The following is an 18,022-nucleotide window of genomic DNA, read 5'->3' as shown; positions in this document are numbered from 1 at the left end:
CAAGGTGAGGACTTCCTGTTTGCAAACTTTGGCCACTAATAAATATAAGGCTGAAGAAGACACTATAAGAAGAAAACACTAACGTTATTTTACCTTGGATTTCTCTGCCAGAAACTCTCTTTAAAAGCACTCTATGGACAGTGTAAAAGCTTGTAATCATCTGCACGTTGCACACATATACAGAGCTCTCCTGAATCTCACCATAATTTAAATTGCTTACTTGAAAAACCTAGTGTAGGAAGATATTATTGAGAATCTGCAGTTACTCACTGAAGGTTTAGAGGAGGAGATATTCTCATTCTCTTTTTAGTCAATGAATTTTCTGTCAAAGAACTTATTTAAAGAGACTCCTACAGCTGTGTTACAGGGATGAAAGTTACAACAGAGATTGAAGTTCCATGGAAAGAGATATATTTCTGCTGTCTTTTTAAACACGTTTTCATAGTGGCATAGAGACATCTAAGAGTTTCAAACTGGAGTTATAAAATCAGCACAGTCTGGTCCTTAAAAACAAGGGTTTTTTTTCTTTAACAGAAAATCCATAGAAATAAAATTATTGTGTTTTTTTTTTAACTTTCTATTTCTGACTAGTCACCAGATTTAAAAGAAATGTTCACAATATTGAAGTTGATGGTAGTATTTTTTGTGAAATGCTCCATCACAAGCACTGGTTCTCATTTGGGACTTGGCTTTTTAATGTAACATTCTAATTCAATCAGACGTTAACCTTTTGGGTACCCCACTAGTCTAAGTCCTTATTTAGTGGTTTTAAAGTCTCAGCTCAATTTAATTTTCTTTAAGGATTTGCTTTCATAGCAATGTATATATGACACCTATGAAAGGGTTCAATTGTTAATCTCTGCCATTGCTAAATTATAATGTCCTAGCCACAGAGGTTAGCACCCTCCCCCAAAAAAGTTTTGATGATGTTTCTTTATTTGAATACACTGATCTTCAATATGCTGCTGGAAGACTTGTGTGGGTGAAGTTCTAGAAACCAAAGCTTTCTTCCTTGACTTTTCTTATGTATTTTGAACAAATATTCTTAAACACAGTTGATTTGGCATTTTAAAATACTGTAGCGGAAAGATACGAAACGTACATCTATTGTAATAAGCTACATTCAAGATGGGAAAGGAAACGCAAAGACAGAGTTAAGAGTCACCTTTGATTCATTCAGTTCAGTACTGAGCTGGGGTACTTTATGAAGACAAGAGATAGTTGAAAACCTGACAGACACTTGAGTCTTTGGTTGAAATTCAGTTGTGATGTAAGCAGATGTGACCCCACTGAAATCAGTGCAGTTACACACACTCATGTAAGGTTTGAGTGTTGCCACTTGTATTTAATATGGAGATTCACTGAGCTCAAGTGGGTTTGTTTTATGTTCCCAAACAGTTGTAGACAAGGGGGACAGGAAATATAGGAGGTAAAGGTCACTTAAATTCAATATCTTAAAGGAACTTTTTAAAAAGTGCATTAAAACAATTTTTACTCATGTTCTTTTAAGATAAAGGATTCTGTAGGTAAGTAAGCCATGTTTTTTTAATTACTACCAACTAAACAGTGAAGGACAACACCTGACCCATCGTTACTCTTTGGTGGTTAAAAAACAGCCAGGTACATTTCATTCCAAGATAATGAACCACACCGTTTTTTATAGATTTCATCACAAGCAGCTAAATATTTCACAAATGCTTTAAGCTCACCATAACTGATCAGAAGTAAACATTCTTGGATGCAACTGCTAACGGAAATAATAATACAAAGGCCTATATATAAAGCTTAGTTAATTTTGAATTAAGCAATTGCTATAAAACTTTATCAATTTACAGGCAGGCTATTTTTTTCAAACAGGATCAAAATAAAGCAGGCTTCACGTTAATATCTTAAGCTCCAATCCTTAAATATGTGTGTGTGTGTGTGTGTGTGTGTAACATTAGCCATGTGAATAGCTCAGTTGTGTTCAATGAGCTCCTCATTTGCCTAAAATTATGCATATTTTTAGATGGCATGCATCTGAGTGTGAATGTATGTCTTTGATAAAGTCTGGGCCAGACCTCATCTGCTGTAAATCTATGTAGCTCTAATTAAAGTCAGAGAAGCTATGCTGCCATTTACAACCCGCTAAGGATTGTTCCTGTGTTTCTAGTCTCTGATTTTGATACACATACTGAACACAGTTCCAGAGCTCCCCCCCGTCTTCTTTTTTTCCTCCTTTTTTTTTTGAGGTGTTGTTATCTAGACTCCTTCAGTCAAGAATGGCTCCCCTTATAGTGTTAATCTAGTCATTAGCTTTCTCCCTACATCACTGAGTTCTCAGCTCTGATGTAGCTGTATGAGTCATCAAAGCAAGCTTACCTGTTTTGGTAATTACCATTTTTTTCTTTCCCTACTGTAGTTTCTTCCATTCCATTAAGCAGGGTCTGAATTACTATTTCTCATATCACTCTTTCTTCCTCTGTTGTTGACCCTCACACTTTATTAAAAAAAAATCCAAGATATTATCAATAACACTGCTGCTATCAAGACCTCTCTGCTACTAGTCTATCTTCATATAAGCTGCTTGTTATCGTTAAGTGTTCAGAAAATGAATAAAGTAATGTTTCATTTGAAGGAAAGATATCTTTTGTTAAGGCCCTTTATAGTGATCCTGTAACAGTTAACATTGGTGTTACTTGTAATTCATGTCAAAGTAAAATAGAAAACATTGTAAACATGCAGGCAGTGGCTTTGCTTCTCACGCTCTGAAATATGATTTATAGCATTTAGGTCTCTTCTAGAGGAGGACTTCTAAAACATTCAGCAAACAATCTGGTAATAGTAAATTTAACTCCTTCCATTGTTCCTATGAACACACCTATTCAACCCTGCAGACAAATCCAGACTTTTTGTCCGCTAAGTGCCTAGTGATGGTGATTTAGAGGATCACTCAATCATATGCTGTGAACAAAGAATTGTAATGTGTTTGAGGGTGCTTGGCGGAGGGCAGGAAGGAAGAGTTAAGACCTTGAAGGCTGACTTCACAGTTGCCATGCACTTTGTGTAGTCACTTACACTAATGCAAAATAGTGTAAAATGCTACCAAATCATAATGATGATATACTATCCCACATTGCATTGTTGTATATGAGAACATAAGATGCAGGACTGTGGTCTTTGTCATAGGGCATTATCTGGGACATGGTTTTATATAAGTTACTTTGAGTTTGGGGCTTGGTGTGTTTTCCTAGAGCTGTTCTACCTTATCCTGGGGGCTCAAACAGCTCAAGGATCAGAAGAACACAAAGATGGCAGAAAGATACTTTTGCCATCTGCTATGCCCTCTGCTGAACGCAATGCAGATGGACCAGGGAATCTGGGCCAAAGAATTAAAGTCTAGCATAAAAATCTGGATCACAGAAACCCCCTTGGGAGCTGCCACCCGATGTGCCAAGACTACTTCTATTCCTGTTTTCCCTGCCAGCTCAGGACTCCAGCACACTGTCTTGCTGAGCCAGACACTCCCGTCTGCTCCAGCACAGACCCAGGGTCTGAATTACTTGCCCCAAAGCTGCAGGTTTACCTGAAAACAGCTCACAGAAGTGTGCTTGTCTTTAGCACTCAGATGCCGAACTCCCAATGGGGTCTAAACCCAAATAAATCCATTTTACCCTGTATAAAGCTTATGCAGAGTAAACTCATAAATTGTTCGCCCTCTATAACACTGATAGAGGGATAGGCACAGTTGTTTGCTCCCCCAGGTATTAATACATACTCTGAGTTAATTAATAATTAAAAAGTGATTTTATTAAATACAGAAAGTAGGATCTAAGTGGTTCCAAGTAGTAACAGACAGAACAAAGTAAGTTACCAAGCAAAATAAAATAAAATGCGCAAATCTATGTCTAATCAAACTAAATACAGATAATCTCACCCTTAGAGATGCTTCAGTAAGTTTTTTCCTCAGACTGGACACCATCCAGGCCTGGGCACAATTCTTTCCCCTGGTACAGCTCTTGTTCCAGCTTAGGTGGTAGCTAGGGGATTCTTCATGATGGCTCCTCTCTCTCTCTTTGTTCTGTTCCACCCCTTTATATATCTTTTGCATAAGGCGGGAACCCTTTGTCCCTCTGGGTTTCCACGCCCCCCTCTGGAAAAGCACCAGGTTAAAGATGGATTCCAGTTCAAGTGACATGATCACATGTCACTGCAAGACTTCATTACCCACTTGCCAGCACACACATATACAGGAAGACTCACAGTTAAAACACAGCCATCTGCAGACAATGGTCCTGGTTAATGGGAGTCATCAAGATTCCAAACCACCACTAATGGCCCACACTTTGCATAATTACAATAGGCACTCAGAGTTATATTTTATATTTCTAGTTTTAGATACAAGAGTGGTACATTGATACAAATAGGATGATCACACTCAGTAGATTATAAGCTTTGTAATGATACCTTACAAGAGAACTTTTGCATGAAGCATATCCCAGTTACATTATATTCACTTATCATATTTTTATAAAACCATATAGACTGCAACGTCACAAGTATATAATCCCTTTGTTACTGCTTTGTAACTAGAGCATTCCAGTCCAAGTAAGTAGTAATGTCTGACTTGGTCTATAACAGTACAGTGTTGTTATTCTTTGGGGGACACTTCAAGGCTTATCTGTTCTCCCTGCACCCATTTCCTTTTCCCATAGACAAGACTGCATAGGGGTATTAATACGAAGGACTCCAGTAAGGAATTCTTTTGGGAGGAGTGTAAACTTCATTTTGTAATTGACCTGGGTGATTGTGATCTAAGGAGTAACTGACAATCTGTTTATTGTAATAGTTGTTTTTAATTATTGTCAAGGCTTTCGCTAGCCTGGCTTGGTTGCTCCTTTGTGGCAGAGCAGTAGAAATTCACTTAAAGAAAGGGTGGTTTTGGCAAAGAGCTGAAGAAAAGTAGAAAATCTCTGAGTTAAAATGTGGGATGGGTCACCTCAGTCCTTGGACTTGATTCTCCATGGTCTTTCACCGGGTGCTATCATTTGTGCCTATGCAAAATGTGTGTAAAACCCTAAGAAACAGAATGGTAGTATTTTAGACTCACTTTGCACAGAACAAGACAGAGGAGAACCAGGTCCTTTGTTTTAGTTACAATCAGCTTATACTGCTGTAAAGTTGCAAGAAAATTAAACTTCGCCTAAAACAGAATTCCCCCATGTGTACTGAGGTACAATGAGAGTTAAAAAAAAATGTATAGCACCAGCATGACAGTTTAGTAGTTGAAAGCTGTTCAGGACTTGTCTTAATAATATCATCTCAGAAATATGCAGTAATTAGTCATGATAGTCTTGAGTAACACTTCTTGCACAACATCAAGTCTATGATGCTCATTTAACTCCCGGAGATGCTTTCTTTCATTAAAAATGATTACTCAAGCATGATTTTAATAATTTATCAAGGAAAAAATGTAAACAGCCGTTAAGTCCCCAAGCTTTTATGTGCTGCAGATGTTCTTTTCTGCTGCAGTCCTGGGTAAGCAAAAAGGCTAAAAAAAAAGTTTGAAATAATATTTTGGAACACACCGTAGAAATTTTCCAATTTATTAAAGGAAATTTAATACCTAACATGAATACCAAATATATTTAATAATACATGTACTGTAGCTTTATCTCTTTTCTCTAGAGTGTACCATGGCCTCCTTTGAATAATGTAGGAGGTAATTTCCTCTGATCAAATGGTTAGGTACACCAAAGTAATTTTTAATTTACATTTCCCACCATTATCTCACAGTTTATTGTTAAAATGGTTAATCTTCATGCTGTTGAATGCCATGAAGTCTCCCTGCCTTGGAAATGGACACAGCTGGCTTAAAAGCTTTTCTTTTCAACATGTCATGCTATAAAAATACAGGGCTTGATTCTTATTTCGCTTGCACCAGCCATGTTCTGGTGTAACTCTACTGGCTTTTTTTGCAGATACTTCTGTTCTAAAACAATGTCAGTGAGATCAGAATCAGGCCTATAGTAGAGGCACAATACTCAAAGGTCAGAACTCAAGTCTACTCTTATCTTCAAGCAGTACCTTCTTGTGCTGTGATTTAGCAGGCTGTCTTGGAGCTTGATCCAAAGTCTTTTCAAGTCAATGAGAGTCAGGCAGCACTATCATGGCCACCTCTCTCTGCTGCTCCTGACTCCCCTCCCACGGCACGTGCACACTCTCTCTCTTTTGTTCTCTCTCTCATAAGGAGATTTCTTCCTGGATCCCCACAGTGCCAGTTTTCCAGTGGATATGAGAGTTAGGAGGGAGAACAGTACTATTCCGTCTCCCTAGCACCACTGTGCATTTTATTAACTGCTGGTGGTGGCCTAGTGTGATTCCTTCATGCAGATGCCACTGCCCCCTCACTGTTGCTAATTCTAGTTTTGCTCTTTCTGATTCAGACCCAAATTCTGACTTCTTAATCTCTTGAAACAGCTTTCAAACTGGACCAAACTTTTAAAGTGCAGCCACTGGACAAGCATTTTCAGACACTCTTCTGCAATGACACAATATATTCACCTTCACTATTTCGTTACATGTCACAATGTGTTTTGCACTCTAGCAAAACATTTTCAAACCGAGAACCTAGCTGCTGCTTCTGTTTCTTTGGTCCGCAGGGTACTGTATTTCCCTTCTCTTCCCCTCCCCCACCCCTATCCCACCCCTTCAAATCTTTATGTATTTTGAAATAGCAGAAATACAATGCTTGTCTTTGGAAACAATTTATATATAAAGTGGTGAGTTGCAAGTTCCAAAATGGTCAAAATACTGAAGAAAAAAAACAACTAATTAACTGCTGATTACTAATCAACTAGGGTATAGGACATTATATTCCCTTTGCTGTATATTGTATGTTCTGGCTTAAGTACATGGACAGCCTTTTAATTTTATATTCATTTCACCAAGCTGTTTCTGGTATTAACATATACATGAAAAACCATCAGTCAATTGTAGTTTAAAGAGGAAAGAATAAATGCTGGTGATATAGGCCTGATCAAATGCCCATTTAAATCAATGGAAAAGGCTACACCGATGGACATTGGAGCAGGTCCTTTGTCTGCCACTCTGAATTCACTTACAGCATGTCAGTGTTAACCAGCTCTGAGAGAAAATCAGCTTTCATGGACATTGGTAGGAAGATACAACAATACAGGAAATCTTTATCCACTGGATATTTATAATCCACAGCTCTGCAGATTTAGGTGTGATAGCTGGAGATAGGTTTCTATTAGAAACAAATATCTCACCTCTGTCGCTACAAACTGAACAATACTGATGTCCTGCTTCCTATTTCATCACATATATCTCAGGATCTGAAACATCACGCTGAAATTAACATCTAATTTGATTTGTATAACCTTTATATTTTGATTCAGTCACTTGAATTATATAAAAGGTATAATGTGCATCCAAACTCTTGAGATGGAATAAAATATTTTTTACGTTACTGTACTGCCATGGTTACACTTAGCTTAATTCAGTTCACTTTATCTAATATTTTCCAGTCTGTTTTAATTTTGATCCACAATCATATTTTTGAAAGAATTGTCAACATACAAATACAGTTAAATATTTGCCGGTTTGAAAGTTGCAATTCAAAATGGCCTATTTTAACCATCACTAATGAGGGATTACCATTATTTTTGTGTTTTTTACAAGTGCCAATCACAACACACACCCTAGTACACAATAAATAGAACAAATATAGTAGCATAATTTATTGTGTTATCTTTGAACTCTGCTGTGATGGATTGGTATATGTCTGTATCAAAATTGTGACCTTCACTTGATACTGTAACTGCCATTTTGAAGAATGTGACTTAAATTTTGTTCATGTAGTTGTAACTGCCTTGAGATGTTAAGAACAGATCAAGAGCAGCTTATTGTAATGCATGATACCACCCTGGACAGCTAACACAAGAGTCATCAACTGTTTTTGTCTTCCAATCAAAGAGGGAATGCCTGGGCTAAAGGAAACAAGTCTGCCTAGTCTGGACTCTAAGGGGGCTGAGACTTCCCGCTAACTACCTGAGAGGTTCTGAAGCTGATCAGTTGGTCTCCTGACATAGGAAACAAAAATCTTATTAAGGGCAGGATCTGCTCCAGCCTTTCAGGGGCCAACCATTGACTGACAATAAAAGGACTGCAGGAGGGGTCTACCTGCTTGACACATTGACTGGGCCTAGGACTCACAAGAAAGGGTGAGCATAGACTTACGGGGGAAGACCTGTAGGTGGTGGTGGTTTTTCCTAACGATACGTAACTCCTGTATATTTTAAGGGTAACAATTATTGGGATTAAGAATTTCCTGTGCAAAGTCTATGTTCCATTACTTTACCTGCCACACGGTCCTTGAGGAGTTGAATTATAAACCAGAGTTTCCCTTGGGGTGCAGCTCTAGGGGATCGTGCATAAGTGACTCAGGAGGTTTGGAGGTCTCAGCAGTGGTTTCAGGGCCCAGGCCAGCTGGACTGTGTAGTCCCACATCACAGGGAAAGGGAACAGACAGGGAGTCTGCACGTGGGACCATGCCTGAGAGGCACAGAGAACGAAACAATGACTGAACTCTGCCCTGACCCAGCTGGCTCAGGAGCTGATAGGTTCCAAAAGTTGGGTTTAATTACAACAGACGGATGACTGTCCACCAGGGACATGCAGCTGCTGTTTTAAGATTAAAAATTATCCTATCTCCTAGAGCTGGAAAGGACCTTGAAAGGTCATCAAGTCCAGCCCCCTGCCTTCACTAGCAGGACCAAGTACTGATTTTTGCCCCTGATCCCTAAGTGGCCCCCTCAAGGATTGAACTCACAACCCTGGGTTTAGCAGGCCAATGCTCAAACCACTGAACTATCCCTCCCCCCAAACAATTAGATATTGTTTATAACATTTCTGAAATGTATTTTAGAACAGAAATTTGGTAAGGCATATGCACAAAGAGAACACACACATTCAAAAAAATCAAAATATTCTCACTTATTACTTAGTCACTTGAATCATATGCCTTTTAGAATTTAAAGGAAATCAGTGTGAAAGATAGTAGTTTTGCTCAACTGGAGGAGGTCACTTCTAATAAATCTGCTCAAATTTATTAGGGGAAATAATAAGAGTTTATCATTTCTGCAAACATTCATGGAGGCAGGCAGTTAATGCCACTTGCAAGAGAACCTGTAGCTGTCATTAAAAATTCTAAGTATCCCCAGAATGTCATCATTTTGCTTCATGTTCCTTCTTCAAGGTCACTGACACAAATATGTAAAATAAACTATATTACCCAGTCATTTTGCCAGTCACCTCATTCCATTGTAAGCAATTTCTATTCAGAAGAACTTTTTGCATTCAACATCCAAACTTTGATAGCTCTATATCCACGTAACCTCTCCCCGTACTATATTCATTAACCTGCCCTGATTGCATTTTCTACAGTGTTTTACATAAAGTTATCTCAAAACCAAACAAATTATGGCCACAAATTCTTTCTCTCAACTTAAATGTTAAATTCATCTGGTATGTTAGACCTGATCTTCATCCCATTGAACTGGTAGTCAGACTTCATTATTTCTTTATTTTTCCTGTAGTATTCCTGGTCTCTTGTAAAAGTCTCACGTGATTTATTACAAAGGTGCCAGCCGCCATATGTCCCAAAAGCTAGAGACAATTTCTGGCTGATGTTTGAGAGATGTCTTGGACTCTACTAAGTTGGCTAGGGTTATGAAGCTGTGCAAAGGGAGGAATGCTTTAGCTGTTACTGCATTGAGGTAAGTTCCTATGAGCTCCAGACTTTGTACCTGGGTTAAGGTGGACTTTCGGATGTTTAATTATAGTTCCAGTCTGAGAAATTGGTCTACAGCCTTCTGAGTGGCTGTCAAATCTTTGTTGAAGGACGGCCCTTTGAGCAGGCAATTGTTGAGGTATGGGAAAATCAGAGTTTCTTGTCTGTGAAGACGAGCTGCTAACACAGACACAACTTTTGAGAATATTCTAGGTTCAGAAAAGAGAATGAATGGGAGCAGCATGTATTGAAAGTGCTATTGACCCAGAGTGAAGTGTAGGAATCTTCTGTGGGAGGGGTGTATCACTATATGGAAGTAAACAACCTTAAAGGTTAAGGGCTGAGAACCAGTTCCCTTGGTCCAATGATAGAATTATTGCTGCACGAGAAACCATTTTGAACCTTTGAATCTTTACGAATATGTTGGGTAAACTTAGATCTAGACTAGGCCTCCAACCGCCGTTCTTTTTTGGAACCAGGAAGCACCTGGAATAAAATCCCTTCCCTCTGTGTTGCGTGGGAACTAGTTCTATGCACCCAGATTCAAGAGAGAGTTGATTTCCTGATGCAAAAGGTGTTCAAGGGAGGGGGCTCTAAAGAGGGACGAGGAAGAGGGTCGGGATGTAGAGGAGGGAGGTAAAGTGGATGCTGAAATGATCTCCAGTACCTACTTGTCCATAGTGATGTGTTCCCAGTTCTGACATAAATGTGAGAGGTGGTCACTGAAGCGAGGAAGACATGCAGATTGTTGTAGCAGATAAGGATTCTACCTCAACCAGCCTGTCAAAATTGGTGTTTTGAAGCTATACATTGTGAAGTTGATGCCTGAGAAGTAGCTGGTCTCTTCTTCTGGAACTGTTGTCTCTTGTGCTGGGGTTCATAAGATCTCTGGGAGGCAGAAAATTGGGTAGGACGAGATCTGCATGCTGTCTGGGACTTACTGAGCTTTCTTTTTTGTGCAGGGGGCGTAAATTCCCAGAGAGCAAAAGGTGGCTCTAGAATCTTTTAAGGGAAACAAATATTCATCAGTTTTTTCCTGCAAACAACTTCAGTCTGTTAAAGGGAAGGTCCTTACCGGTATTTTGGACTTCCCTCAGAAACCTGAGAGCTGAAGTCAGAAGGCCCTCCTTATGACTACCACCATGGAGAAAGAATGAGCAGCTCTATCAGCGGTGTCCAGAAAGGTCTGCAGAGAATTGAGATGTTCTTGTGAGCAGCTGGCCCTCAGCAATGATCACCTGCAGTTGCTCCCTGTGGTCTGTTGGAAGATGCTCAATAAAAGCATTCAACTTTGAATAGTTAGTATGTCTGTATTTTGCCACAAGGGCTTCATAATTTGTGATCCTAAATTGTAAGGTAGCTGATAAGTGTGACTTAAGGCCAAATAAATCAAGACACTTTAGGTCTTTATCATATGGAGTAGATTTAGCATGATGCTGTCTGCCACATTTATTCACAGCATCAACCACAAGGGAGTTGGGAGATAGAGGCAAAGTCTTTGGAGGGAATGTAATATTTTTGTCCACCTTTTTACAGGTGGGTGGTATTGTGGCTGAGGTATGCCAAATTATTTCTGCAGGGTCTAACAAGGCCTCATTAATAGGTATAGCAATGTATAAATTATGCTGTGACTCCTTAATCTCCTCCAGTGGAATTTTCAAGGAGGCTGTCCTTTTAATGAGGTCCTGGAACTGTTTAAAATGGTTGAGGAAGCATGACAGCTTCATTTGAGGAGGAGGAAGAGAGGTTAGTTGTAAGGGTAATCTTTGTCCAATCTCACTTCCTGCTTCTCAGAGGTCTCCTCTTTTGAATCAGGAACCTTAGAGAGACAGTCTGGTGGTGATTATCTGCTCTCCCCCCAGAAACAATAGGGGCCCAAAGGACTCAGTGTGGCCACTGAGGTGGTGCATAAGGCATGGGTGAAGGCACCAGGATAGAATGTGTCTCTCATGAGGATATTCTGACTCCTTAGAGGTCTCAGGATAGAAAGTTCCTTGATGATGGAAGGGAAATCCCTGGACAGTAATGTAGGAGATTGATGAAAAGCCCCTATCATCTTCCTCCACCTCATTACTTAGTAGAGATGGAGCAGTCATAGAGATAGGCGGAGACTCTGTAAATATTGATCAAATCTCCGGGGATCAAAAGGTGGTCGGTACCAAGAATGGGTCAGTGCCAAATGGAAGATTCAGGCATTTCTGTTACGGCAAAGTCTAGAGAAAAAGGAAACTCTTGTGATACCAGATCAGTGGACAGTAGCAATCAGGTAAGTTGGGCAGAGATAACTGTGGTAGAAGGCGCCAACAGTACCAAATGTCCCATGTGCTCCAATCAATGACCAATAGGTGTCAGTCTGTTTTTTTGCAGAACTGAAGTGCTGGGTTCTGAGGTCCTAGTACTTGGTCAGTACTGATTTAGAAGAGCTAGTCTTCTTCCCTCTGCTTCTCTGATCACCCAAGGGTACCAATCTTCTGGACCCGGAATCCTTAGAGTCCTTAGACTTGCTGGTGGTCACGGTATGTGAGGAACTTGCAGCCTTGTGGGTACTGAGTCTCATAGAGTCATAGGTCAGAAGGACCTTCATGATCATCAGAGATCGGTAGGTGCTGAAGCAGATGTCTGAATCAGAGACCATCTATTTTAGGTAGATTCTCTACCCAGAGGACTCAAAGACCACTTTCTAGAGTCTTTTTGACAGGATTCCAGAGATTTCCTCGTCAAAGCTTTAGGGCAATGGTTCTCAACCTTTCCAGAGTATTGTACCCCTTTCGAGAGGCTGATTTGTCTTGCGTACCCCAAGTTCACCTCATTTTAAAACTACTTGCTTACAAAATCAGACATAAAAATACAAGTGTCACAGCACACTATTACTGAAAAATTGTTTACTTTCTCATTTTTTACTATATCATTATAAAATAAATTGTGACCCCCCCCCCCAGTTGAGAAATACTGTTATAGTTTGGAGACCGTTGTACAGGAAGGGTCCCCTGGCCACAGGGTCAGAAGGTGGTCAGTTTTAATTTTAATTGCAGACAGAGATTACACTTTGGGGGAACATGTGACTCTCCAAGGCCGTGGACACACTGGGAGTGTCCATCACTGATCAGGATTGCTTCTTGGCATGAAAGGCAGCGTTTAAACCAGGGAGAACTGGGCATACCCTCCCAGTGTTTAAGTTCTCCTTAGGAGGAGAAACAAAGAAAAATAGGTAAAGGGACAACGGTCCTTATCCTAAAAGTATGAGTAAAATCTTTTTTTAAAGATTTTTATTTTTAAAACTATAAAATTACTACAGCTAACTGACACAAAAAGAAACTCTAAGAACTAACACTGACTAACTAGTAAGAACATGAGAAAAGTACAATTGAAGTAAGTTCAACTCAGATTCTGCTGTGGTTCCATCTTAGACAAAGGCGGTTGAGAAGGAACTGAGGGCAGTTCGCCCTCACTGCTCTATATAGCCTTGGTATAGGGCATGGAGCTTCAGGGGCACATGCATGGGTCAAATGGACAATGCTACCTAAAATCTCTGATCGGAGGTGCAAGAGCCACAAGTGCACCTAGAGTGGAGTACCCATAGGGATGCTACTCAAAGAAGAAGCAAATATACCTCCACTGACAGTGGCACTACATTGATTTGCATCAGCTAAAGATCTGACCCAAGACATACACTGCTAAGATTATATTATAAGTTAGTTTCTTTTGGGGGGAAAAAAAAAACCAACCACCACCAGCTAGGATCTTCTGTCTGGTTAGGTTGTTAATCTGCTTTTCCATTTTAGTTTTACTCTGCTCCTTGGCCATATCGTCCCGTGCATATCTTCATCTATTTCTATCACACATGCAATATGGATGGATGACAGATAATATTTCATAAGGTATATTTTAAATGATGCATTTCATATGCTGAATTCGTATGAAGTGCAATTTTTACTCTGTGATTGGTAATTCAAAAGCTTCCATAGTTGAGAGCTTTCATTATGCACACAGTAAGTAATGCAGAGCAGCACATAAAATATGGATTTAATTAGATAGGATATGCTATCAGTTATTGACTGAAAGAAATAGAATACATTCAATTCAGTCATTGTGTAGAATTTCTTCATTTTCAGATGATACAACAGTAAAGCAGCACCCCAATATTGAACTGTTACCACCAGAGTTTTGGCGTCAGTTCTTCTATTTGGACAATAGTGTCAAAGGTCCATATTATTATTAATAGTCTATGCTTTCCTAACTTAAATTTTTTTATGATTACATGGTATGGAAGAACAACAGATATAGGGACCAAACTTGCACCCATTTTTCCTACTGAATTAGAAGAAGTTTTGCACAAGAAAGGACTGCAGGATTGAGCACCAAACCAATGAAATACCTAACTACAAGATATTTTGAAATCCTGTTATAGAATGAAATTGCTTTTTTTTTTTTTTTTTGCTTTGTAGTTCCTGTGGAGCATGGTATAAATGTCTAGGTGATTCATCAACACTCCCAATAATTGTCTGAGACATCTAGTTATAGTTTCACTAATGCCATTTATATTTCTTGTCACTTTCTCAGATGATTGATTAGCAAGGAAAAGCTTGCAGTAGCAGTTCTCTGAGGAATGGGTGAAGCTAGAGAGTATCTCGTGGTACCCTTCAGCTTGAGCTCCCAGTAGTTATCCAGCTTTGTTTTTCTCTTTCTTAAGCATGAGTTTATGATTACACAATGCCAAGAATGTCTTTTCATTCCAACAGTATCATTGGATTCAAGGCTCATTCATTATGGTCAAAACCATATGTTACATGCACCCCGGCTCTTTCGCCATCATCTCCCGATGACTAACAAAGCTAAGAATGAGAGGACTTGTGGCACCTTAGAGACTAACAAATTTATTAGAGCATAAGCTCTTATTATGCTCTAATAAATTTGTTAGTCTCTAAGGTGCCACAAGTCCTCCTGTTCTTCTTTTTGCGGATACAGACTAACACGGCTGCTACTCTGAAAGCTAAGAATGGTAACCAAGTGTAGCTTCTGTGCTCCTGGGAAGCTTTTTCTTTCTCTTGGGTACTTGATAATAGCTCCCCATTACTGTGTCTGAGTGCTTCCAAATCATTAACCTCACAATACCCTCAAATACTGTTTTACAGATCGGAAAATTAGGTATAGAGAGAGACTCAGTGACTTGTCTAAGGGCTGGTCTACACTTCGGGGGGGGATCGATCCAAGATACGCAACTTCAGCTACGCGAATAGTGTAGCTGAAGTCAAAGTATCTTGGATCGAATTACCTGGGGTCCAGACGGCGCGGGATCCATGGCCGTGGCTCCCCCGTCGACTGCGCTACCGCTGCTCACTCTGGTGGAGTTCCGGAGTTGACAGTGAGCGCGTTCAGGGATCGATATATCACGTCTTAACGAGACGCGATATATCGATCCCGGATAAATCGATTGCTACCCGCCGATACGGTGGGTAGTGAAGACGTACTCTAAGATCACAAAGGAAGTCTGTGGTAGATCAGGAAATTGATCCCAAGTCTCTCAGATCCCAGGCTAGCACCCTAACTGCTGGACCATCCTTCCAGCTGAGTAGAGAGTGTACATCAGGGAACATAGGTGCCTTTCTAACTGGCTGTGTCTGTAAGTAGGTGCAAATCTTTTTGTATGCCAATTTCTGTGTTATGTATGTCCTGTACATGATGTGATTCCAGAAGCACCATTGGTCACCATCTGTCTTCTAAAGGAGCATAGTCTAAATGAGGCCTAGTACCTTTGGCACCCCCATAAAATGTGTGCCCCTCCCAAAAGAAACCCTACATCCTCATTGATTTTTCTTTCTTCCTTTGGAGACCCCCCGTGAACATTTTAATCATTCCATTCCAGACACTGAGGTCGATTCTTGGTTGATTACTATAAGTCATCTACAGGCTCTATACTCCTTGCATTTTACAACTAGGTGCTGTATGTATCTGATCTTGTACGTAGGAATACATCAACAAAGCTGCATAGTTTTGATAACCCGTATTGGAAGTATTCACTGCCCGCCAAGCATTAACAAAGTTCACTCCATGAAGACCATGCTAGAAATGTGAACTTTGGATTTCATTTCACTTACATGTTTAACTGGGTTTCTGTCTAGCTAGCTAAGCATTTCTAATGTTTCCATCATTACGGTTCTGTATCTGGGTGCCAATGAATCAATTCTTACAAAAGCAGTTAATGAGCAGTTTGCTAATTAATGGCGCAAGAAGAAAGTTAAAGTAGTGAATTTTGTGGCGACTACAATAATGAATGATTGGGAAGGAAATGACTTTTTAAAGTTTTTGATAAAATGACACACTAAACCAACCATAAAGAAACAATATAGAAAATAAATTTCTAGGATTTTATGGGAACATTTTATAGCTATTTAAAGGGCATGTTTAAAGGTTCTGGTTTTAAATAGAGCTGAGGGACCTCTGAAACCAGCCTGATCAGCAAGGTCATCATTAAAAAAGGAAAAGAAAGAAATCTGCTTGTATTTGCCTCTCTCAAGGGCACAGCCTGGCTTAGAGGCAGAGGAATTTTTAAACTGAAGGGGAATTAAAATAGGAAGAAATATTTTTAAAAGATAACAATGATTCAAGATAGTCAAGGAGAATTGGGAAGAACCAGTTTATTAGTCATCAATGAGGTGAGGGGTGAGGAGGTAGGAATTGCAACTAGACTTTAGGGGTCACTTTAACAGCAAAGGAAATAGAATGTTGTTTCCCTTGCTACTTCATATTACTAGGTCCTAGTAAGCTCAAGATTCCAAATATTGCCACAATGTTGGGACAAATGTTATTTATGTTGCTTTGAGCAGGGGATTGGACTAGATGACCACCTGAGGTCTCTTCCAACCCTAATCTTCTATGATTTACATATTACCCTCCCATCTAGAGAGGTTTTTTTATCAAACCCTATCCTATTGCCATGTGTCCTCAGGCCAGGTGATTATCATATGATAAACAAAACAAAACCACCACCACCCCTGAAATAAACACCAAGAAAATCCCAAAACAAAAACAAGCAACTCCTTGTTGGAAAGGAAAACAAAAAACCCCAAAGCAAACTACTTTTGCAAGGAATAGTAAACCAGTCTCTGTCACTGTTTAATAAGTGGAAAGCAGAGATTAATGGTAAGAACAAAATGTGTTAATTGTGTTCTTGGTTTTTTCTTTCAATTAATCTGGCCCCCTACTCACCATGCAAATTGTCAAACTGTGTATTATGCAAATGCCTAAGCACTGTCAAGCATATATTCGTGCATATTTGCTACACTGGCATCTGACTGTAACCCTGCAAGGGAATCGGGTTTATTTTAAGGAGGCAGGATGGGGGAATCCCACACACATAGTTATGGTAGGAATAGGGAAAGATAATAAGGTGGTGCATTCCCCTTGCTTACATATCTGGGCAGAGTTCCACCACTGCATCCACTGGCTCTACAGAATCTTTTCTGCACTAATTGATATTAGTTCTAATTATTATTATTATTAGCCAAGATTGACCCAGATCTTTAATTAGGCTCCTATCTCCCCATGATAGGCATCTAAATACCTCAGAGGATCCAGGCCACTGTGACTTAACTACCCTGAGTAAGGGGCAGTGCATACTAGTGATGTCCCCAGCACAGATAAAGAAATGAATTGTTGTTCTGAGAGTAAAAATTCATAGTCTTGTTTCCTCTCTGTTCCAGGGGGAAAGCAATCTGCTACTGGTCCATGCAAGTAGCACATTATTTACCCTTCTGTCTCAGCTGGGCTGCCAGGTGCATTTGGTGTAGTAGAGAGGGCACAAAATGCTCTGCCCATGCCACACCTACCTGTGCCAAAAAGGGAGTAGCACCCCTGCAGAGGCTGCTCTTACCACTACCCTGTGAGCTATGAGGGACATAGTCCACGCAGGAGAGCAAGGGGCACCTTTATACTCACTATTCCCCTGTGTGGGCAAATAAGACAATCAGGTGACTTATTTATTTATTTGCACAGCACCATAGCCTGGTAGGCATTTCGTTGGCTGGTAAGACAGTTACCTGCTTGAAGTTCAACAACATGGCCCTATCTTTTAAAAGGACATTTGTAGTAGAGTGGTCATTATAGGGTTAACTGGGTTACCCAGAGTATTATAATTATGGGCTGTGTAAGCAGAGTCAGAATGAGCTCTACCCTGACATCTGGTGGTGAGTTGTGGAAAAGGACTTCAGGGGCTGATCTCATTTGCATGGG

General features: G+C 39.9%; 1 long non-coding RNA gene across 4 annotated transcripts in view; it reads left to right on the top strand.

The window, feature by feature from the left end:
* LOC101948981 (uncharacterized) overlaps positions 1–11,084 on the top strand; it is a 79,667-nt gene extending 68,583 nt beyond the window's left edge. The window contains exons 3-5 of one of the 4 annotated variants that reach the window (XR_006175242.2): positions 7,978–8,225; positions 9,600–9,779; positions 10,756–11,082. This is a non-coding gene — a long non-coding RNA (uncharacterized LOC101948981). Of the gene's footprint in view, positions 1–7,977; positions 8,226–9,599; positions 9,780–10,755 lie in introns of all 4 variants that reach the window. The other 3 variants (XR_010590632.1, XR_006175243.2, XR_002889287.3) reach the window with 3 other exon arrangements.
* Positions 11,085–18,022: the final 6,938 nt, after the last annotated feature.

This window comes from Chrysemys picta, chromosome 9, assembly GCF_011386835.1.
Source record: "Chrysemys picta bellii isolate R12L10 chromosome 9, ASM1138683v2, whole genome shotgun sequence".
NCBI lineage: Eukaryota > Metazoa > Chordata > Testudines > Emydidae > Chrysemys > Chrysemys picta.
Note: the sequence above shows the minus strand (reverse complement) of the source record. Positions and strands in the feature narration are given on the sequence as shown.